An 8,396-nucleotide genomic window follows, 5' to 3' on the forward strand; every position below is an offset into this window, starting at 1 on the left:
TTTATTTTATTTTTTTTTTTTTCCTCTCTCTCTCTCGAGAGACAATATCTAAACGGGTTACGTATGCCATGTTTGTCGAGTAGGGAGAGTTGATGCTACATACGACTCTAACATAGCATAATACTTTATGAGTTCCATTTTCAACAAGAAAGCAAGGATTCCACCAAAAACTGCGAGAGCGAAATCCCAATAATTCATTTTGCGATGTTTATGGGGGGCACGATGGTTGTACTTAGAGTTAAAGTTTGTTGGCAATTTAGGTTGGGAGGGATTTTTTTTTTTTTTTTTTCGTAGAAAGGTGCTGCTTTCGATAAGCAAATTTGAATTTTGAACAAAAAGGTTTCTCTGATAACCATAAAAAATATTAGAGCAAATAGTCATTGACAAAATTTCTATTGGAAATCGTTGATGGTATAACGATTGACAATTTTGATTGAAAACAATATATACTGGTTAATGAGACAGAATTACCGATTGCGATACCTTTGTCGGCGATTCTTGACAACAATATCGTTAATGATATTGTTGAAAATTACTTACGATGATTCAGTTATCGATGCATATGATTGTTGGAGATTTTGATAGAAATCAAAATATGTCGGTGATTCAAACAGAATTATTGATAGTGATATCATTAGTTAGTGCCGACACACCTTAATCAGTAAATACCGACTATAATTCGTCGGTGATTCTGAAGAGAATTAACAATGGCATTCTCATTCTTTCTTTATAATATAAGCAACATATAATTTATTTAACTTTTATTTTTCTCCCAACAAAGTATATATTTATTGATTTTCTTTGGTTAATTAAATTTGTAAACTATTTAATTTTACTAACTAAAAGTTGGTTTGTAACCTTTAATTATTTTTTGAAGAATATGACATAATTTTTCTTAAGAAAAACTTAGGCAAAAATAGAAAATCTTAAAAATTGGGAGTCTCCGTAAATAGGGGACTAAATTGCCTAACTTTCCTAACTCTTAAACCAACTTTGAATAAATATAAAGCTAAGAAAAATGTATTATACACCTGTTTGCTAAATCAAAGTCAATAATTAATCAGGATATTTCCTGGAAAGCAGAAGTTCCTTGAAAGGCAAGACGTATACATGAGTTTCACTCGCTCGACACTTTGACAGTTCAATTGGGGGCTCTTAAACCCTAGCCAATTTGGGACACAACCCGCGATTTACCTGGTCTGCGTGAAGAGAGGTTGGATCGTAAACCCCAGGATTAGTCGCTGTAAGGTGGACACCTGGGTATCCAAAAAAAAAAAAGTCAATAATTAATTTTAAACTGCATATTTGACAAGACTCATAATTTTTCAACTACAAATTTCTTCAAATTTACTTAAAATCTGATATTAATCCCCATTAAACACGGACTATATATGCATCTGTGTTCCTGGAGGATTAAGGTAGTTCAAACTAAAAAATACAACAACAAAAACTATGTTCAATAAAGATGAAATAACATTTTATCCAGTCTCGTATAGGAACCTCCTGAAACTCCCACCAAATGAAAAGTGATTTTTATTCTTTGGCCTTGTCCCATTTTGCATCTAATCTTGCGTTGGGAAAGCTGCATAATTCGTGCTTCTGCCGTTGAATCCTCTTAGCTGTTTGAGGACTCGGATGTGTTCCCATTGCTACATTTTTCTGAGCATATAAGACGATTGAACTTATAGATAGGATCGAAGATCATCACTCGGAGAGTTAAGAATTTCAGGGAAGGGTGGGGGCAACAGAAGGAACTTAACCATCAAATAAAGGAAAAGGTGATAAATGGTGGATTACTCTCTAGTGATTTTCGCCCTATTAACCCGAGGGAGTGATCACGATTAATACACATGGCAATACTTAGAAAAACCAAAGGACTACTCTCTCTCTCTCTCTCTCCCCCGTGGTGGGGTATTAGTGTTAAAAGTGTGATTCAAATAGGATTAGATTTCTTACCTTTTTTGGAACTCTTTTAGAGCTAGATTTTATACTATAAATATAAGGTTCCTCTGTCAATTTTATTAAAGCCATTATTGCTGTAATTATCTTCTTTCATTGATTGAATAAAATAACATCGTTCCTCTGTCAGTTCTTTTATTTCTTTACTTTAATCTTATTCTTGGATTATTCGTGATATTGTTAATTACTTCAATTACAACAAGTTGTATTCATTAAATCTCAATTCCTACATTATTGGTCAATCAGTCTCAACAAGTGGTATCAGAGCGAGGTTATTGGTGAATTTTTTGCCTGAAACTGATCGAAAAATCGTCTGAAAATTACCAGAAAATCAGAAAACGAATCTGTCCAATTTTTCGATTTTTTGCCAAATCTGGTTTTGCTTTTTCTGGTCAAACCAGAAAGAATTTGGAGAAATGAACACCACCAGTAGACTCAGCAGGCAGAAACGGTCTAGAAAGGGTCACAGGTCGTCAGCATGTTTTCCGACCTATTGCCGACGGTGGTAACTCCGGCGAGCGAGTGGCGGCGCGTGAGGAGTTTTTCGGAGACAGTGTCTTCAGGCAGTTTTCTCCGGACGACGAGACGGACCTTGTGGTGGTGTCCAATTTCTGTTTTGGGCTAAATTGTGGTTCTGGACTATTTTGCCCCTTGCACGTTCGATAGTTTTCAGTTTTGGGTATTGCAGGTTGCAAGTTCTTCGTGATTTGATTGAGATTTTTTAGAGATGAATTCGTTGAAGTATGAAATTCCGCTATTGGATCGCAATACAAGATTTTCGCTGTGGCAAGTAAAGGTGAGAGCTGTGTTGACGCAGATGGATCTTGATGATGCTTTGTTGGGTTTTGATAGGATGCCAGCAAGCTTGTCTATGAAGGAGAAACAACAGAAGGATCGGATGGCTTTAGCGCAAATCCAACTTCATTTATCCAACAATTTGCTGCAAGATGTTTTGAAGGAGAAGACAGCTGCTGCTTTGTGGCTCAATCTGGAGTAGTTATTCATGACAAAGAGTTTGACGAGCAAACTGACTCTAAAGCAGAGGTTGTATTCTCATCGCATGGCGGAAGGAGGGTCACTGTAGGACCATCTTGCTGTGTTCAAGGAGATCGTCGCAGATTTGGAGACATTGAAGGTAAAATATGATGAAGAGGATCTAGCCTTGGTCCTATTGTGTTTGCTACCCAATTCTTTTTCGTCATTTCGTGATATTATTATGTATAGTCGTGACACGTTATCCATTGAGGAGGTATATAACGCCCTATTCTCAAAAGAGAAGATGGAGTTGTTGGTTGGAGATCCTGCATCTAGGAGTGGGGATGTCTTGTTACTCATGGTGATCGACAGAGGGTAGATCGAAGGTGAAGTACAACAATGTGTATTGTTATTACTGGAAGAGGAAATGACACATCAAAAAAGATTGCGACAAGTTGCAAGGTAAAGGTGATTTACATGCAAATCATGCGGGGCAATCAGGTAATTCGAACGAGACTAATATTGCTGAAAATTTTTGTGATGATGGAGATGTGATGTTGGCTGTATCTGACGGGGAATCCAAACTTGAGGAGTGGATTTTGGATTCTGCTTGTTCGTATCATATGTGTCCCAATAGGGCTTTGTTTCAAACATATGAGACGGTGAAGCAAGGTGGAGTTGTCATGGGAAACAATCAATCTTGTCAGATTGCAGGAATCGGTCAGGTCAGATTGAGGCTACAGGATGGAACAGTGAGGACATTTGATCAGGTTCGCCATGTTCCAGACTTAACAAAGAATCTCATATCACTTAATACCTTGGATGAAAAAGGGTACAAATTTTCTGGTGGAGGTGGAGTCTTGAAGGTTCAAAGGGGTGTCCGGGTTGTATTGGAGGGACGGAGGAAATCCCAGTTGTACATCTTGCAGAGGAGCGCGGAACCAGTTCAGAGAAATTTAGATAAGTTCAGTACCATGGTGGACATTCAATTTGGTACAGTACCTCTCGGGTTTGGCTTTGGGTCAGTTAAGAACTTTGCTCAAGGGAGTGTTGGTGATTCCGCTTTGCCACTAATTTTAGCGAGTACACTGTGTTCTTGTAATGCCAATGGACTCATGGAGCGTAGGTACAGTTTTGGAGATGTCTGTAATGCTTTAGAAATCATTGAAGGTGATAATATTGGCAAGGGACCTTCTGATTGTGCATTTGGTGTGGTTTCTGTTACAGGGTGTGTTTCAACCCTGTCCAGTGATTGTTAATTCCAGGAGGAATTTTGGGAACCCGGGTTTGGGTTCGGGTGTTGCTTGTGGACGTCGGGCGGGGGAACGTGTTATCGTGGAGAGTTTGGTTATTGCGTTGAGGAGATTGGTCAATTCATTCTGATGCAGACGGATTATTTCTCAAGGTGGAGAAATTTTGGAGCTTCGTTCGTTGCACCGGAATTTGAGTCAAGGTGGAGATTGTTAGAAGTGTGACTCAAATAGAAGTCTAAATTGCATTAAATTTCTTACCTTTTTTGGGACTCTTTTATGGCTAGATTTTATACTATAAATACAAGGCTCCTTTATCAGTTTTATTAAAGTTATTATTGATGTAATTCTCTCTTTTCATTGATTGAATATAATAATATCGTTCCTCTTCTTTACTTTAATCTTGTTATTGGGTTATTCGTGATCTTGTTAATTACTTCAATTACAACAAGTTGTATTCATTAAATCACAATTCCTGCATTATTGGTCAATCGGTCTCAACAATTAGTGCCTCGCATCTATTGAAAGCTAGGTATGGCAAGGAAACGTTCAAAAAGATGGCAAGTTAATAGATTAACTATTGAATGAATATTTGTATGCTGTTATAAATGTAGTATTGCCTATAATTTTAAATTTTAATGTGAAAGCGAAGTAGCTTGCTAAATCAAAAGCGTCGATGGGAGCCTGACACCAAAGTATAGCTAGGGGCCATGACATTGGCGGACCCACATGGGGTCATGTGAGGTCAAATGACCTCACAATTTTTCATATTTTTTTTTCCCTTGCTTAAAATGTATTTTTCTACCAAAGTAGTGAGCCAACCAAATTAATTTCTCAATGCCCAAAAAGTCCAAGTCCAAATCTAAATCCTATTGTAGTAGCATATGGTCTTATTTTCATTAATAATACGTTGTTCGAAAAAAATTTCATTTTTGACCCCACAATTTGAAATGTCTGAATCTATCCCTGGGCAAGGAAGTCCCTATATCGAATATGCATGTGTCTATCTCCTGCCAATATGCTCCCAAACATAAACTATATACAGGGTAGTACTCTTAGAAATATATAATAGCAGTAGGTAAACATAATTAAGTTACAAATGTAACTCTAGAGGTATCCACCACCCCTTTTAAGTATAGTAAGGTGAAGAATTGTTGTTCATTAGAGCACCAGAGTTCAAGGTTGTTCCCATCATCGAAGTCGAGGTGTAGGAATTAGCCTTTTCAACGAGACTTACATATAGCCACGTCCATTCGTCGACAACTTGCTCCCGGGCATTGACATGCTTAGTGAAGATCTCCTTATTTACAATAAGATTTAGATCAAGATGTGAAAAGAAAGGAAAAAACATAACTAGAAATTAGAAGTTTAGATAGTGCTCCCTTTCAAGCATTTTCATTACAGAGTCATTTCAGTCCTTAGCTAAACCCACTTCACCTTAATAAAAGAAAATGTTCGTCGATTGCTACTAAGAATGTAACAGAATGTGATGTTTGATTTTAATACAGTTGACGTATAGATAATAGGATAAACCTTTTTTAATCTTTGATGACATTTTGCTTTTATCGATTCTTAAGTAAAAAAATGGTACTTTGACGAAAATAAAAAATAATAATGATAAAGAAAGATATATTTTTCACTTAGAAAATTTCTTATACATATGTTCTAATTATTTAATCTAGGAAAGTACGTGATGCATGTTTGGATGAGTAAATAAATAAATAATTTTATTAAAAAAAATAACTTTGTAATTTCCTTAATCTAAAGTGAGAATTACACTGTTTGTCCCAAAATCTATATATACTTTGTTGCACTTTTGTCCCTAACATTCGTTTCTTGACAATGTGGTTCCCACCCTTTCTATTTTGGTTTGCCTTGGTCCTTTGCGATGGATTCAATCCATTTGATTGTTAAAAAATCAAATTTTCTATAAAACAGACTATTTTATCATGATTTTAACTAAAATAAATAAGTGTAAAATAAAAAAAGGATTAAAAAAAGATAAAATATACAAAGTAAATAAACTAACTTCATCACCTAGGTCTATTTTTCTTTGTAAAAATTGCAGCCAACCGTGTTATTTAACTCAACTTCAAAGGAGTGGTGTGGTAGCGATGGTGGTGCCAATGGTGGTGCTTTGGTGGCAATGAGGTGGTGCCGGTGGTGGCAGTCTGGTGATGCAAGTAGAGGGTTTAGTTTAGGTTTCGGTTTTGATTTGGGGGGTGGGGTAATATGTGTTTGTGACCAATTATTTGGATGATTGTAACAATTAAGTTGGTTAATTTGTGATCAATGAATAATATGTAATCAATAAAATAGATAATTTGTGACCAATGAATAATATAGACCTAAAAAATGTGGTAACTAAATTTGTAGTCGTGACTCATAATTTATTAAATTGTAACTAATTAATTTGACAATTTATGATCGAGAAATAACTTACCAATTAATTTGATAATTTATGATTATAAAATAATTTGTGAGCTGTGACTAAAAAATAATACGTGACAAACTAATTTGATATTTGTGATTGTAAAATAAGTTAAGATATGTAAAATTTGTAATATGTGATCGAGAAATAATATGTGATCAATTAATTTGATAATTTGTGACTGTAAAATAAATTTTGACCTATAAAAATTATGATTTTGTGATCCAGAAATAATGTGACCTATTAATTTGATAATTTATGGTCGATTAAAAAGATGTGATCTATAAAATTTTTGAGTTGTGAGTGTGACGTTTGTAATTGTAGCTAACACATAATTGTGATCAAAAATTGTATAATATTGTGATTTTAATATATTTAATTAATAAAATATATTTACTTAATTATTTAATTAATAAAATGTAATTAAGAGCTGATTTTTTAAATTAAAAATTTTTTTTGCAACCACCTTATATATGTAATGTTCTCTTTTGCATTTTCGTTTTATTTATCATATTTAAAATAAGGGTATAAAATTCTTTTAAATAAAAATTTTACTTTTTGACGGTCAAGTGGACAGTTTGAAGAAGTGTTTAGGTTGACAATCAAGGGGTAAAACTTTCCCATCTTGAAAATATTGGTAATTTTCATTATTGGATAGTATTTGCGTAAATTTATTTGTATTTACGATATTTTAAAATAAAATATTAATTTATTTTTCTATAATTGTTCTATTTATTTAAACTTGCATTTGTTCATGGATCAATTTGATATTCTAATTGAATACTTAAGTTGTCGATAAAAAAAATTACAATTATAATAGATCTAAGTTTTATTGTCTGTGATCGATAAATAAAGATGAACTTTTTATCTTGATAAGAGTATCTCAATTTTATTAAAGTTCATCTTTGAATTTGATAGTAAGATTGAGCTTGCATTTTGGAATATATTGGATCAGACCATATAAAATTTAATTTGTGAAATTGACCGCATGAATTTAATTTCACTTGACTGCTATATGTATGACCTTAATCCTAAACGAATAATGGACTTCAATCACTAACTTGAAGGTTTTTGAGACATCAATGAGTGAGATAAAATCATTGATTCAATATTTCGATACCTTGGAATTAAAATTAAACAACAGGAAATATATATCCACAATATGGAATTCATAACTTATTTAATAGGTACAATCATAAAATCAAAGAGTTTTCTAGTGGATGATTAAATCAAAGCTCAGTAATTCAACATAGATTGTTGAATTAGTATTGTGATGTGAACACATAGGATTGTTAGATCAAAAATGAAATATGAAGATTTATTTATTTAGAAAAATGCATTATGATCATTTCACCTTGTTCCAAATATTCGACATGATCTACAAGGTAATACGTAAGAAAAAATTGGAGGATATAAAATGTAGAACCTCAAATAATTCTAGACACCTTAGTGGCACTAAGACATGAATATCGGATGACTAAAATATATTTCAGATTTTTAGTCTCATTTGAGACCCATTTTTGACATAGGAAACATTTGATTTGGAAAATGATATCTAAATAAAAGTTGTAGCTCTTTGAGTTAGCTTTCCAACGCACTTTGAATTACCTCAATCGGATATCGGGAGAAGAAATTATGATAGAAACACTGAAAACTGTGCAGTGTCAACCGGACTACAACCGGTCGACTGAAACTGCCTGAAATGAAAATTCTCGTTTTTCTCTAAAATTTAAATATTTATTTTCATCAATTATTTTCTCAAAGGGTCACCCACGTTTTTG

This window comes from Olea europaea, chromosome 9 (assembly GCF_002742605.1).
Source record: "Olea europaea var. sylvestris chromosome 9, O_europaea_v1, whole genome shotgun sequence".
Taxonomy (NCBI): domain Eukaryota; kingdom Viridiplantae; phylum Streptophyta; class Magnoliopsida; order Lamiales; family Oleaceae; genus Olea; species Olea europaea.